The sequence below is a fragment of the Sorex araneus genome, chromosome 2, assembly GCF_027595985.1.
Source record: "Sorex araneus isolate mSorAra2 chromosome 2, mSorAra2.pri, whole genome shotgun sequence".
NCBI lineage: Eukaryota > Metazoa > Chordata > Mammalia > Eulipotyphla > Soricidae > Sorex > Sorex araneus.
In genome coordinates, this window is record NC_073303.1 from 226854656 (window position 1) to 226865015 (window position 10360).

The 10360-nt window shown below is 48.2% G+C and overlaps 1 protein-coding gene across 1 annotated transcript in view; it reads right to left on the reverse strand.

Annotated features, from left to right (window-relative positions):
* Window positions 1–9761, reverse strand: part of ATF1 (activating transcription factor 1) — a 73441-nt gene extending 63680 nt beyond the window's left edge. Inside the window, exon 1 of the mRNA XM_055128598.1 lies at window positions 9512–9761. The gene's annotated coding sequence lies outside the window, so the exon portion shown is untranslated. The remainder of the gene's footprint in view (window positions 1–9511) is intronic.
* Between the last annotated feature and the right edge of the window lie 599 nt (window positions 9762–10360).

A 10360-nucleotide genomic window follows, 5' to 3' on the forward strand; every position in this document is an offset into this window, starting at 1 on the left:
AAATAACTGGTAGCTATGTCACAGAAATAGGGGGGTAAAAGCCAACAACACTATCCTTAACACAAATATTTAAAAAACTGTTTAACACAAGCTTGTTTAAATTCAATAAATAGCCTAAGTACGTAGGATGTTGTGACCAGGACAAGAGACAGCTTGACAGGCTGAGTACACTCCTGTAGGTGGGTGGCCCAGATTTGATTTTCAGCAATGTAGGTGCCCCAAGTCAGGAGTAGCCCCTGGGTACCACCAAATATTGCAACAAAACAAAAATATAGCATGACTAAGTTTTCAGATGTTATATCATTCAATAAGTAGAATAAGTTCATGGACATAAACATTTCTCTAGTCTACTGTTCCAATTAGAACAGTTCTAATTATACAGATTTTTTGTTTGTTTTCATTTTGAAGCCACCTGGCAATGATCAGGGCAAACTCCTGGCTCTGTGCTTAGGAATCACTCCTGGCACGGCTCAGGTGACCATATGAAGTGCCAGGGATCAAACCTGGGTCAGCCACGTGCCAGGCAAACACCTTTCTGGTTGTACTACCTCTCAAGCCTCACAATTACACAGTTTTTCACAGAGAATCACTGAATAAAGGGCAAACAATAAAACTACTGCATTATGAGAGGTGAGAGGGGAGTTGGGCCACACCTAGCCATGCTCAGGGCTTCCTCCTGGTGTTGCTCAAGAAACTGTGTGTGGTGTTGGGATCCAACTGGGGTCAGCAGCATGCAAGGAAAGCACCTTCCCCCCTACACTCTCTCCAGTGCAATGAAACTGTACTTAAGGCCAAGGGAGAGCTTTAAGGGCTAAGCCTATGCTTTGCATGCAGGAGGCCCAGGATAGATCTCTAGCCTGGACTGTTCCCCACACACCCTTAGCTCCACCAGGTATGGTCCACAAGCAAATAAAGATCTAGATCATCAACTGCAGGATATGTAAATTGGGTAAGAATGATAATAAATGGGTTATGAGAGATGGAGTATGTCCAATAGGAGGAAAACCAGGTTCTCATGAGTATGAGCCAAGGAGAGACAGAGAGCAAAAGGAGGAGAGGAGGATGCGGGAAGAAGGAAAGGAAAGGAGGGAGGAGAGGCAGAGACTGGCAATCTTTGGGGAGATGCAAATACCACAATGCAGTTATCACTTTGTACCCATCACAATGGATAAAAGAAAAAAACAATTTATGTATTGAAAAACTGGAATCTTAGTGCACTTTGTTGGTAAAATGCTACAATCCACTGTGGCAAACAGTACTTACTACATCCCACTTCTAGATATATTCCTAAAGAGGGGCTGGAGCAATAGCACAGTGGGTAGGGCGTTTGCCCAACCTGGGTTCGATTCCCAGCATCCCATATGGTCCCGTGAGTACCGCCAGGAGTGATTCCTGAGTGCAGAGCCAGGAGTAACCCCTGTGCATCTCCAGGTGTGACCCAAAAAGAAAAAAAAAAAGATATATTTCCTAAAGAATCTGAAAGCAGAATCTTAAACATTCGTATACATATGTGCACAGAGTATCAGTTACAACAACTAAAAGACAAAACTACAACTGCTCATCAATGACTATGAACAAAATGTTATACATACAATTGAATTATAATTAGGAATAGTTATAACTATAATTTATGATTATAATTATATTATAATTTATGATCATTATAATTTATAACTTATAATTATGAATAACTGATTAACAGTAATTAGGCTATAACCCCAATCTCCTCCTGTGTCAGAAGACTGTTCAAGGAGGACCACAACAGCTAGTAAGAAAACAAGCATACTCAAATGGGATTTACAAATGCCTCATAATGTTGCCATATTAATACTACATTTTTTTTGCCCCTACAGTGTGAGGAATTCAACCTAGAACCTGGCACATACAAAGTAAGCACTCAACTTACTGAGTTATGGCTCTGGCTGATTTCATGTGACTACTTACTTAATAGTAGTCAATATCAGGGGCCAGAGAGATAGTATAACGGGTATTGTGCTAGCCTTGCACATGGCCGACGTAGGCTCAATCTCCAGCACCATTTGTGGTTCTCTGAGTCCCAGATGTGGCCCCCGGAAAAAAAGAGTAGTCAAAATCAGAGGCAGGACCAGAGAGATAAATCGAAGGGCTAGAATGCATGGTTCAATCTCTGGCACCACATTCCCAGGCACTGAGCACCACCAGTGAACCCGGTGTCACCAGCATTGCCAGCCCCCACATCAGGGTGCTCAAGCATTTAACTGCCTGGCCGGCAACATGGGCCCTGCTTATGAGCCCTTGCCTGCAATAAAAAGAAACAAATTAAAATAATTTTTAAATTATAGAGACAGGAAACATTGAGAGATTGCTAGGGGTGGAAAGGAAAAGGAAGTGGGAAGAAATGAGTATGCCAAATTATATATATATATATATATATATGTAAGTAGCACAGTAAAGTGATATAGTTAACAGTATTAAATTTTATATAAAGGGTTGAGATAGTAAATTTTCTGTTATGTGTAGTTTTTGGAACACTCCCAGTGGTGTTCAAGGCTTATTCCTGGCTCTGTGATCAAGGATCATTCTTGGCAGTATGCAGGGAAAACCCAAGCACTGCTGGAAGTGATCCCAGAGCATATAACTGGGAGTAGTAGTCTCTGAACACTGCCAGGTGTGGCCCCAAAACAAAAAAATTTAAAGAGAAAGTAAATAGGTATTCCCCTCTTACAGTCACTGATTTTTAAAACTGTGGAACGGTGCCTAGATAGTACAGGAGCACATAGTCAACCCAAATTCAATCCCCAGCCACACAGATTGTTCCCCACCCCTACTAGGAGTGATCCCTGAGTTCAGAGCCAGCAATAAGCCCTAAGCAAAGCCAGGTGTCCCCCTTAAAAATTTTTAAAACAATCTTTAAATAAACACTGTGAAACTGAACCTACAGTACATGCTTTGCATGCTGGTACTCAAGTATGACATAGTCCCCTAAGCTGATGGGAATTAGAGCAGAGCCCAATGTGACCCCAACCCCTAAAAGAGAAAAACACCCCAAATCTAAACTCATATAATTTAAATCTGAATGTAATCTAATGAAATCTAAATTTGTCACTGTCATCCCGTTGCTCAACGATTTGCTCGAGCAGGAACCAGTAACATCTCCATTTTGAGACTTGTTGTTACTGTTTTTGGCATATCAAATACGCCGCGGGCGAGATACTCTCGGTAGCTTGCCAGGCTCTCCGAGAGGGGCGGAGGAATCGGCAGTGTGCAAGGCAAATGCCCTACCGCTGTGCTATTGCTCCAGCCCAATCTAAATCTAAATAATGTAAATGTAAATGTAGTCTAAATCCAAACCCGTACCTTGTTCCATTTGTTATTATTATTATTTTGCTTTTTATTTATTTTTTTGCTTTTTGAGTCACACCCGGTGATACACAGGGGGTTACTCCTGGCTCTGCACTCAGGAATTATGCCTGAGTGTTCAGGGAACCATATGAGATGCTGGAAACCAAACCCGGGTCGGCTGCATGCAAGGCAAATGCACTACTCGCTGTTCTATAACTCCAGTCCTTCCATCAGTTAATATATATAATTCATAATTTTTAACCAAAGAAAATGATACTGTGAGAATTAATTATTCTGTGAAATTGTTTCCTGGACTGGGAGAGACAGTACAGCTAACTGCTGGTCTTACTTGGAGTTCTACCAGGAATGATCCCTGAGCACAGAGCAAGGAGTAAGCTCTGAGCATCACTGGGTGTGGTGAAAACAAAAGCTTTCAGAAGGAGTGCAATGATTTTTAATCTACACTAATATAAATGCAAGCCACAAACTAAGCAAAGCAATAACAACTGAATTTAGCTTTTCTGGGAGTGGGTGGGGAGGGGGTTCTGGGCCAAACCCAGAGGTCTCCGGGGAGGTGTGTGGTGCTGAGATTAAGCCAAGTCAGTCACTAGCAAATCAAGTGCCTAGAATCACTGTACTATTCCTCTACTTCCACAAAGATGGAATTAAAGATGAAATTACACATTTCCCATATACATAATGAAAATATTTTGAATATTTTTTCCCTTGGAGGGAGGATGCTCCCCCATTGCTGCTAAGAGCACTAAGACCACCTCCCATTAAAACCCTGCAATACTTGGGATCAAACCCAGATCCTATGCGCGCCAGACATGCGGTCTGAGTTACTCCACAGTCTGGATTTTTTTAAATAATGTTATCCAAATAGAACCATTATTTGGTCTTCCTAAAAAAAAAATATCTATTATTTCTAAAGACTTAGGTTAGATTAACAATCTACTGAAATATTGCTCAAGATATAAAATTGTTGAGGCTGGAGCAATAACACAGTGAACAGGGCACTTGCCTTGCAAGTAGCCAACTAGGGTTTGATCCATGGCACCCCTCAACACCCCCAGGAGTGATTCCCAGTGCAGAACCAGGAGAAACCCCTGAGCATTGCCAGGTATGGCCCCCTAACCCAAAAACAAAGCAAAAAAACAAACAAAAAAAACCTAATAAATTTTATTTATTATACATGCACTCTGTAAAAATAATTTCCCAGGCTGCAGTTCTACGTGTCCTCAATAGGAATGTATTTGGGAGGAGTTAAGAAATCACAACAGGATTTTCTAGGAGCTGTTTAACAAGAATGGAAGTTCTGTACACTAGATGTACAATGAGATGTACTTACCACTTGTGGAATGTATAGTTAAAAATTGTTAAGATAGCAGCGCCAGGTAGATAGCTGTGGTGAGGGGTCTAACGCGTGAATTTTAGCTCCAGCACTAACTACACGGTAGTTGGAGCCCCTAGAGGTCCACAGTACTGCAGGACCTGATCAGGCTCCAGTACTGTATTCTTCAGCCTGGCCAAGTGCTGCTGGGAGTGGCCCCAGTTTCCTGAACACAGTTCTGGATCCTCCTTCACTAATAAATTAAAATAGAAAAAAAGATTCGAAAGGTACTTGTTGGGGCCAGAGCCATGGTACAGTGGGCAGGGCATTTGCCTTGCACACAGTCAGCCAGGGTTTAATCCTGGGCACTCCATATGGTCCCCTGAGTGATCCCTAAATGCAGAGCCAGAAGTAAGCTGTAAGAAGTAACAAGTAAGAAGTAAGCACACCACTGAGTGTGACCCAAAAATAAACAGAAAAAGGTACTAGTTAATCTGTGTATTATTTTGCCACCAATTTCTTAATGGGCTGGGGAGATAGCTCAAAGGGCTAGAACACATGCTTTGTATATGGGAGCACTGGTTTTACTCCCTGACACAACATGGTACCCTGAGCAGTCCCCAAGCATCACCAGGTGTGGCTCAAAAAGAAAAGAAAGTGTTTAAGGAAGGGTCTAGAGAAATGACACAGAACTTGACCTTGCAAGCTTATGGTCACAAATTCAAATCCCTGATATCTTCACAGGCAGCGTGTGATCCCGGCAGCTCTGCTGTCTATAATCACTAGTCACAGAGATTTACAGTTGCCCCACAGTTGGGTGTAGGTGTGTGAAGACTGGAGCCCAAATGCAACCCAGAGCAAGCATTACAAGAACATGTGCTCAACTAGAGTGAGACTCCCAGGGCTGGAGAGATTTCCAAAGGCATGAGACACATGCTTCACATGCATGAAGCCCAGATTCAATTCCCAGCACTACATGGTCCCCCAAACACGTCTGGGAGTGACCCCTAAAAGTACACCCCTAAAAAAACGTGGCCTCCAGCACGCTTGTGTGTAAACAACACAACTTAAGTAGTGTAACTCCCAGTGAGCCCTACTTCATGGAGGAGCCCGGCAAGCATCTGAGCTACAACTATGTGCATGCCACAGCTGAGGCGCATACTCAGTAAAATCAACAATAAAGGGAAGGGAAAATGTAATTTAAAAAAATCACCCAGGGGCTGGAGAGATGAAATTAGTAAGTAAGGTGCTTGCTGTTCATGCTGTCATTCCAAATTCAATCATGGCACCAAAATATGGCCCCTAGAGCACCAGCAGGAGTGACCTTTGAACACAGAGCCAAGAGCAGCCCTGAGTACTGCCAGATGTGGCCTCAAAATATACCTGTTAAAATTTTTAAATTCCACATTTTGAAGAAAGGGCAACTATGTACCTGCCCTTAGTCTCACTGATAAGGTTCAACATATTCTTTCCCCTTCTCTTTTGAGATCAAAAATTCATTTTTGTTTTTGTTCAAATTGGTGATGCTGAGGAGAGGAATGCGATTCCAGTCATCCTGGGAATCCAGTCCAGAGATCCCACACGCAAAGTATGTGCTCCAGGCCTTTGAAGCTTCTCCCAGCCCCAGAAATTAATTTCTAAATTGAAGGTATTATTTTAAACATTAAGAATAAAAGACCATTGGGGCTGGAGCTATAGCACAGCGGGTAGGGCGTTTGCCTTGCATGCGACCGACCTGGGTTCAATTCCCAGCATCCCATATGGTTCCCCGAGTACCACCAGGAGTAATTCCTGAGCGCAGAGCCAGGAGTAACCCCTGTGCATCGCCAGGTGTGACTCAAAAAGAAAAAAAATAATAAAAGACCACTTCAAGCATGAAAAATAATAGTATCTATTAGTACCTTATAAAGGGGCCATTCCCAGCAATGCTGTGATGGCCTGGGCCAAGTGGCTGGGTGGGGTGAACCCAGAGCTTCTCAAAGGGACCCTGTACGTGCTCAGGGCTATATTCAATAGTGCTGGGATGAAAGATGCACGTGGTGCTGGGGATTAATTCCGTCTTGAACATGCTAGGCGTATGCTCTACCACTGGAGCTACCACTCAGTACAAATTATTTTAAAATTGGTGTATGTGGGGGGAAGGGGGCAGAGTGATAGTATAGTGGGTAGGGTGTTTGCCTTGAGAACAGCCAGCCCAGTTTAGGTCCCGGCATCCCAGATGGTCTCCCAAGCACTGCCAGGAGTAATTCCTGAGTGCAGAGCCAGGAGTAACACCTGAGCATTGCCAGGTGTGACCCCCCAACATCAAAAATAATAAAAATAAGATTGGGGGGGCAGGGGGAACACCAAGTGGTGCTCAGGAGTCAATGGTGCCATGGACTAAACCTGAGTCTCTCAACTCATGAGCAATCTCTCCAGCCCTAAAATATATTATTTCATTTAGCTAGAAATAAATTTGGGAAGCTAAAGTCCTCTTAGCAGCTGTGTCTCTTGCTTACATACATAAAGGATTTAAGTAAAGGCATTACACTTTTTTCTTTTAGGGGGATTTTTGGGCCATACCCAGGGATGCTCAGGGCTTACTCCTCGCTCTGCACTCTGGGAACATCCACTCCTGGCAGTACTCAGGGGATGATGAGGGATGCCTGGGATTGAACCTGGGTTGGCTGCATGCAAGGCAAGTACCCAGCTGTACCTGTGGGTGCTGAACCTGTGAATTCAAGACCTGAAGCCAGAACTATTTAATTCAAAATCCAAGATGTTGACATTATTAAATCTTACTGGACTTCACCCATGTTATTAACTTCTTTTTGGATTTTCCTGTAAGTAAAAAGAATCTAAATTCATGATCTTTTTTTCCTACAATGATAATTTTCCCCCACATCCCCAATACATTCACCAAGTTTCCTTTCAAATAGGTTTCCAACTGCTCCAGGTCCCTACTTCCTTAACACTTTCACCCTCCCCCCTTGAGGCTCTATCTGAAGTTACATACACTCTATAGATTGTGTTTATCACAAGGCTTTCCCCCAATCGTAAAACACCTCAAACAGGGCCTGTATCATGGGAATGTATTCTCTGTAACCAACAGACCCTCAAGTTAGCAGTAAATCACAAGCATCAACAAATGTACAAGTGATCCAACCTGATGAGCTGCAGAGGACCTTAGATTCCTCATTCGTTCAGGCAAGGAGTCCCTTTCCCAACATTTCCACAACCTACTCATTATCTCCCCTCAAAATTGCATCCTATTAGTCAAAATGAATTTCTCCCAGAGGTCCAAATATACCTGCCTTGTTTTCTCTCACCTTCAGGCTCTGCCCATGCTCTTTCCTCTGCTAGACACACCATTTCCCCACCTTGCCTGTGGCCTGTTCCTAAGTGTTGTCTTCTAGGCAAACGTTCCTAACTCCCCTCGGTGTGGTCTAGAACCCTTGTATGTACCCTCTCTCTTATTACAGCACTTATCTCAGTATTAAAATAACCTTATGATAGCACTGCATTGTCGTCTCGTAGTTCATCGATTGGCTCAAGCGGAAACCAGTAACGTCTCCATTGTGAGACTTGTTACTGTTTTTGGCATATCGAATACGCCAGGAGTAGCTTGCCAGCCTCGGCCGTGGTGCGAGATACTCTTACCCGCTGTGCTATCACTCCAGCCCCACGCCACGGGTAGCTTATAAATATATCATATAATAAGAGCCACCATCGGTAAACACTGGGCAAGTAACAGCACTAATCCCTTCACATTTATTCTTGGTGGATAAACCAATGTGCCATGTAGATGGGTTTGGCCCCTTGAAACGGATAGGACTGAGAGTTAAACAGCTTTAAAAACAAGACAACTCCGGAACATTCAACACTTGGATTGGCATTATACGGGATGCCAAGTTTTAAGGCGTTGGGTTAAAGGACTGCCCCCTGCTGGCCGCCGGCAGAACTGCGGGGGATGCAGGACGGACCCAACTCAACAAAAGAAAAGCCCCAAACAGGAGCGTCCAAAGCCCGTGTCCTAAGGCAGGTAGGAACAGAGACTCGGGCAGCTGCCCGCGAAACGGACCGTAGGAAGGGCAGCGCCTTCTCAGCCCCGCGCTCGTCTGTGTGCCAAACTTCTCGGACTCAGATGTTTGGCGAGCACACGACAGACGTACTGTCCCCGCTCCTCTCGGGCGCCTCGGGGGGTGCGGGCTCTACTATGAACCCCCGGCCCCTGCTCACACGCGGCCCACACTTGTGGAGCGAAGGTGCTGCCCGCAGCCTCCCGGGGCGGCGGGCGCCCCCAAGTTCTGCTCAGGTCAACGCGGGGCGGAGACGCCCGGCCGGCCCACGGCGCGTCGCTCACGGCGGGGCGGGGGCGGGGGGCGCCGTCAGCTTCAGGAAGGAAAGGGCCGTTTCTGGGCTTCCCTCGCGCACCTCGCCGCGCTCCCGCCCCGCACCCCGGGCTGCCCGCCCCGGCCCCGAGACCTTCGACGAAGGGCGCTCGCCGGTGGCCGCGGAGGAGCGGCGTCGGAGCCGGGAGCCACCCCGCGGGCCGGAGGCTTTTAGTTTTATTTTGGTTTGGTGGGCGAGGGGCGGCAAGGCGGGGGCAGGAGGAGGAGGACAAGGAGGCGACCAACGACTCGAGAGGGGCAGCGGGGCCGCGGCTCGAGCGCCGGAAGCGCGCGCGGGAACGACGGGCGGCCCCTCCCCCTTCCGCCGCGCGCCCGCCGCGCCCCTCCCCCACCGCTAACGCCCGCGCGCGACCCTCCACGCGGCGCGCCACCCAGCTGGGCGTCCCCGCCGGCGCCGTGTCCCCGCGTCCTCCCCCTGCCGGGGACACGACAGCACGTCCCATCCCCGCCCCCCGGCGCCGCTTACCTGTGGCTGCCGTCTCGCCAAGGTCCGGGGCGGAACTTCCACTCCCCCCTCCCCGGAGGATCCGAATTCACTCCCCGCTTCCCCACCCCGTCACGCGGCCGGGGGGGCGCGCCTCTCTCCCGGGGGTCAGGCGGGGCGGGGAGAATCAGTGTCACTTAGCAGCCACCTTGTCCTAGGCTGCCGTTTCCCGGGCAGTCGGAGCCGGAGCCGGCTCTGGCGGCATGATCGGCGCTGGGCGGGGGCGGGCGCGGGAGGGGGCGCGAGGAGCGAGCCCGGGGGTGAGGGGGGCGGTGCCGCCCGCGGGCCGTCGTCCTGCGTCATCACGTCGCGCACGTGACGCGCCGCCATCTTGTCCCGAGTTGCCGCGGCTGGCGGGCCAGCTCCTGGTCGGTGTTTGGGGCGCAGTTGGCGTGGCCAAGGTTCCCCGTGGCCCGTCGCGCGCCGGCTCTCTGCCCCCAGTGTCCTCACGCGTGGTTGGCCGGCGGCGTCTCCCGCCGAGTGGCGTCGAGGAGTATTTCCCGCCGCTAGTGGCGGCGCGACCTTCGCCTTCGGTCCGGGGCTCGGCTCTGGACTTGGCCCGCCGGCCCGGACCCGTGCGCGGCGGGTGGAGAGGTGACTCAGCGCGGAGCTCGCCCACCCCGGCGCCTCAGCTCTCCCCGCTTAGCTCAGGCCCCGCGACTGGCTTGCGGGAGCCGTTACCTCACGTGAGAAGACGGAGCGTGAAAGAAACGGAACGGGCGGGGGAACCGAACTGTCACTGTTACAGTACTTAGAGTCCTAAGTTCCCGGCGCTGAGGAGTGACCTGAAATGCTCACAGCTCTTGCTTTATTCGGACTCTCGGGGTCGTG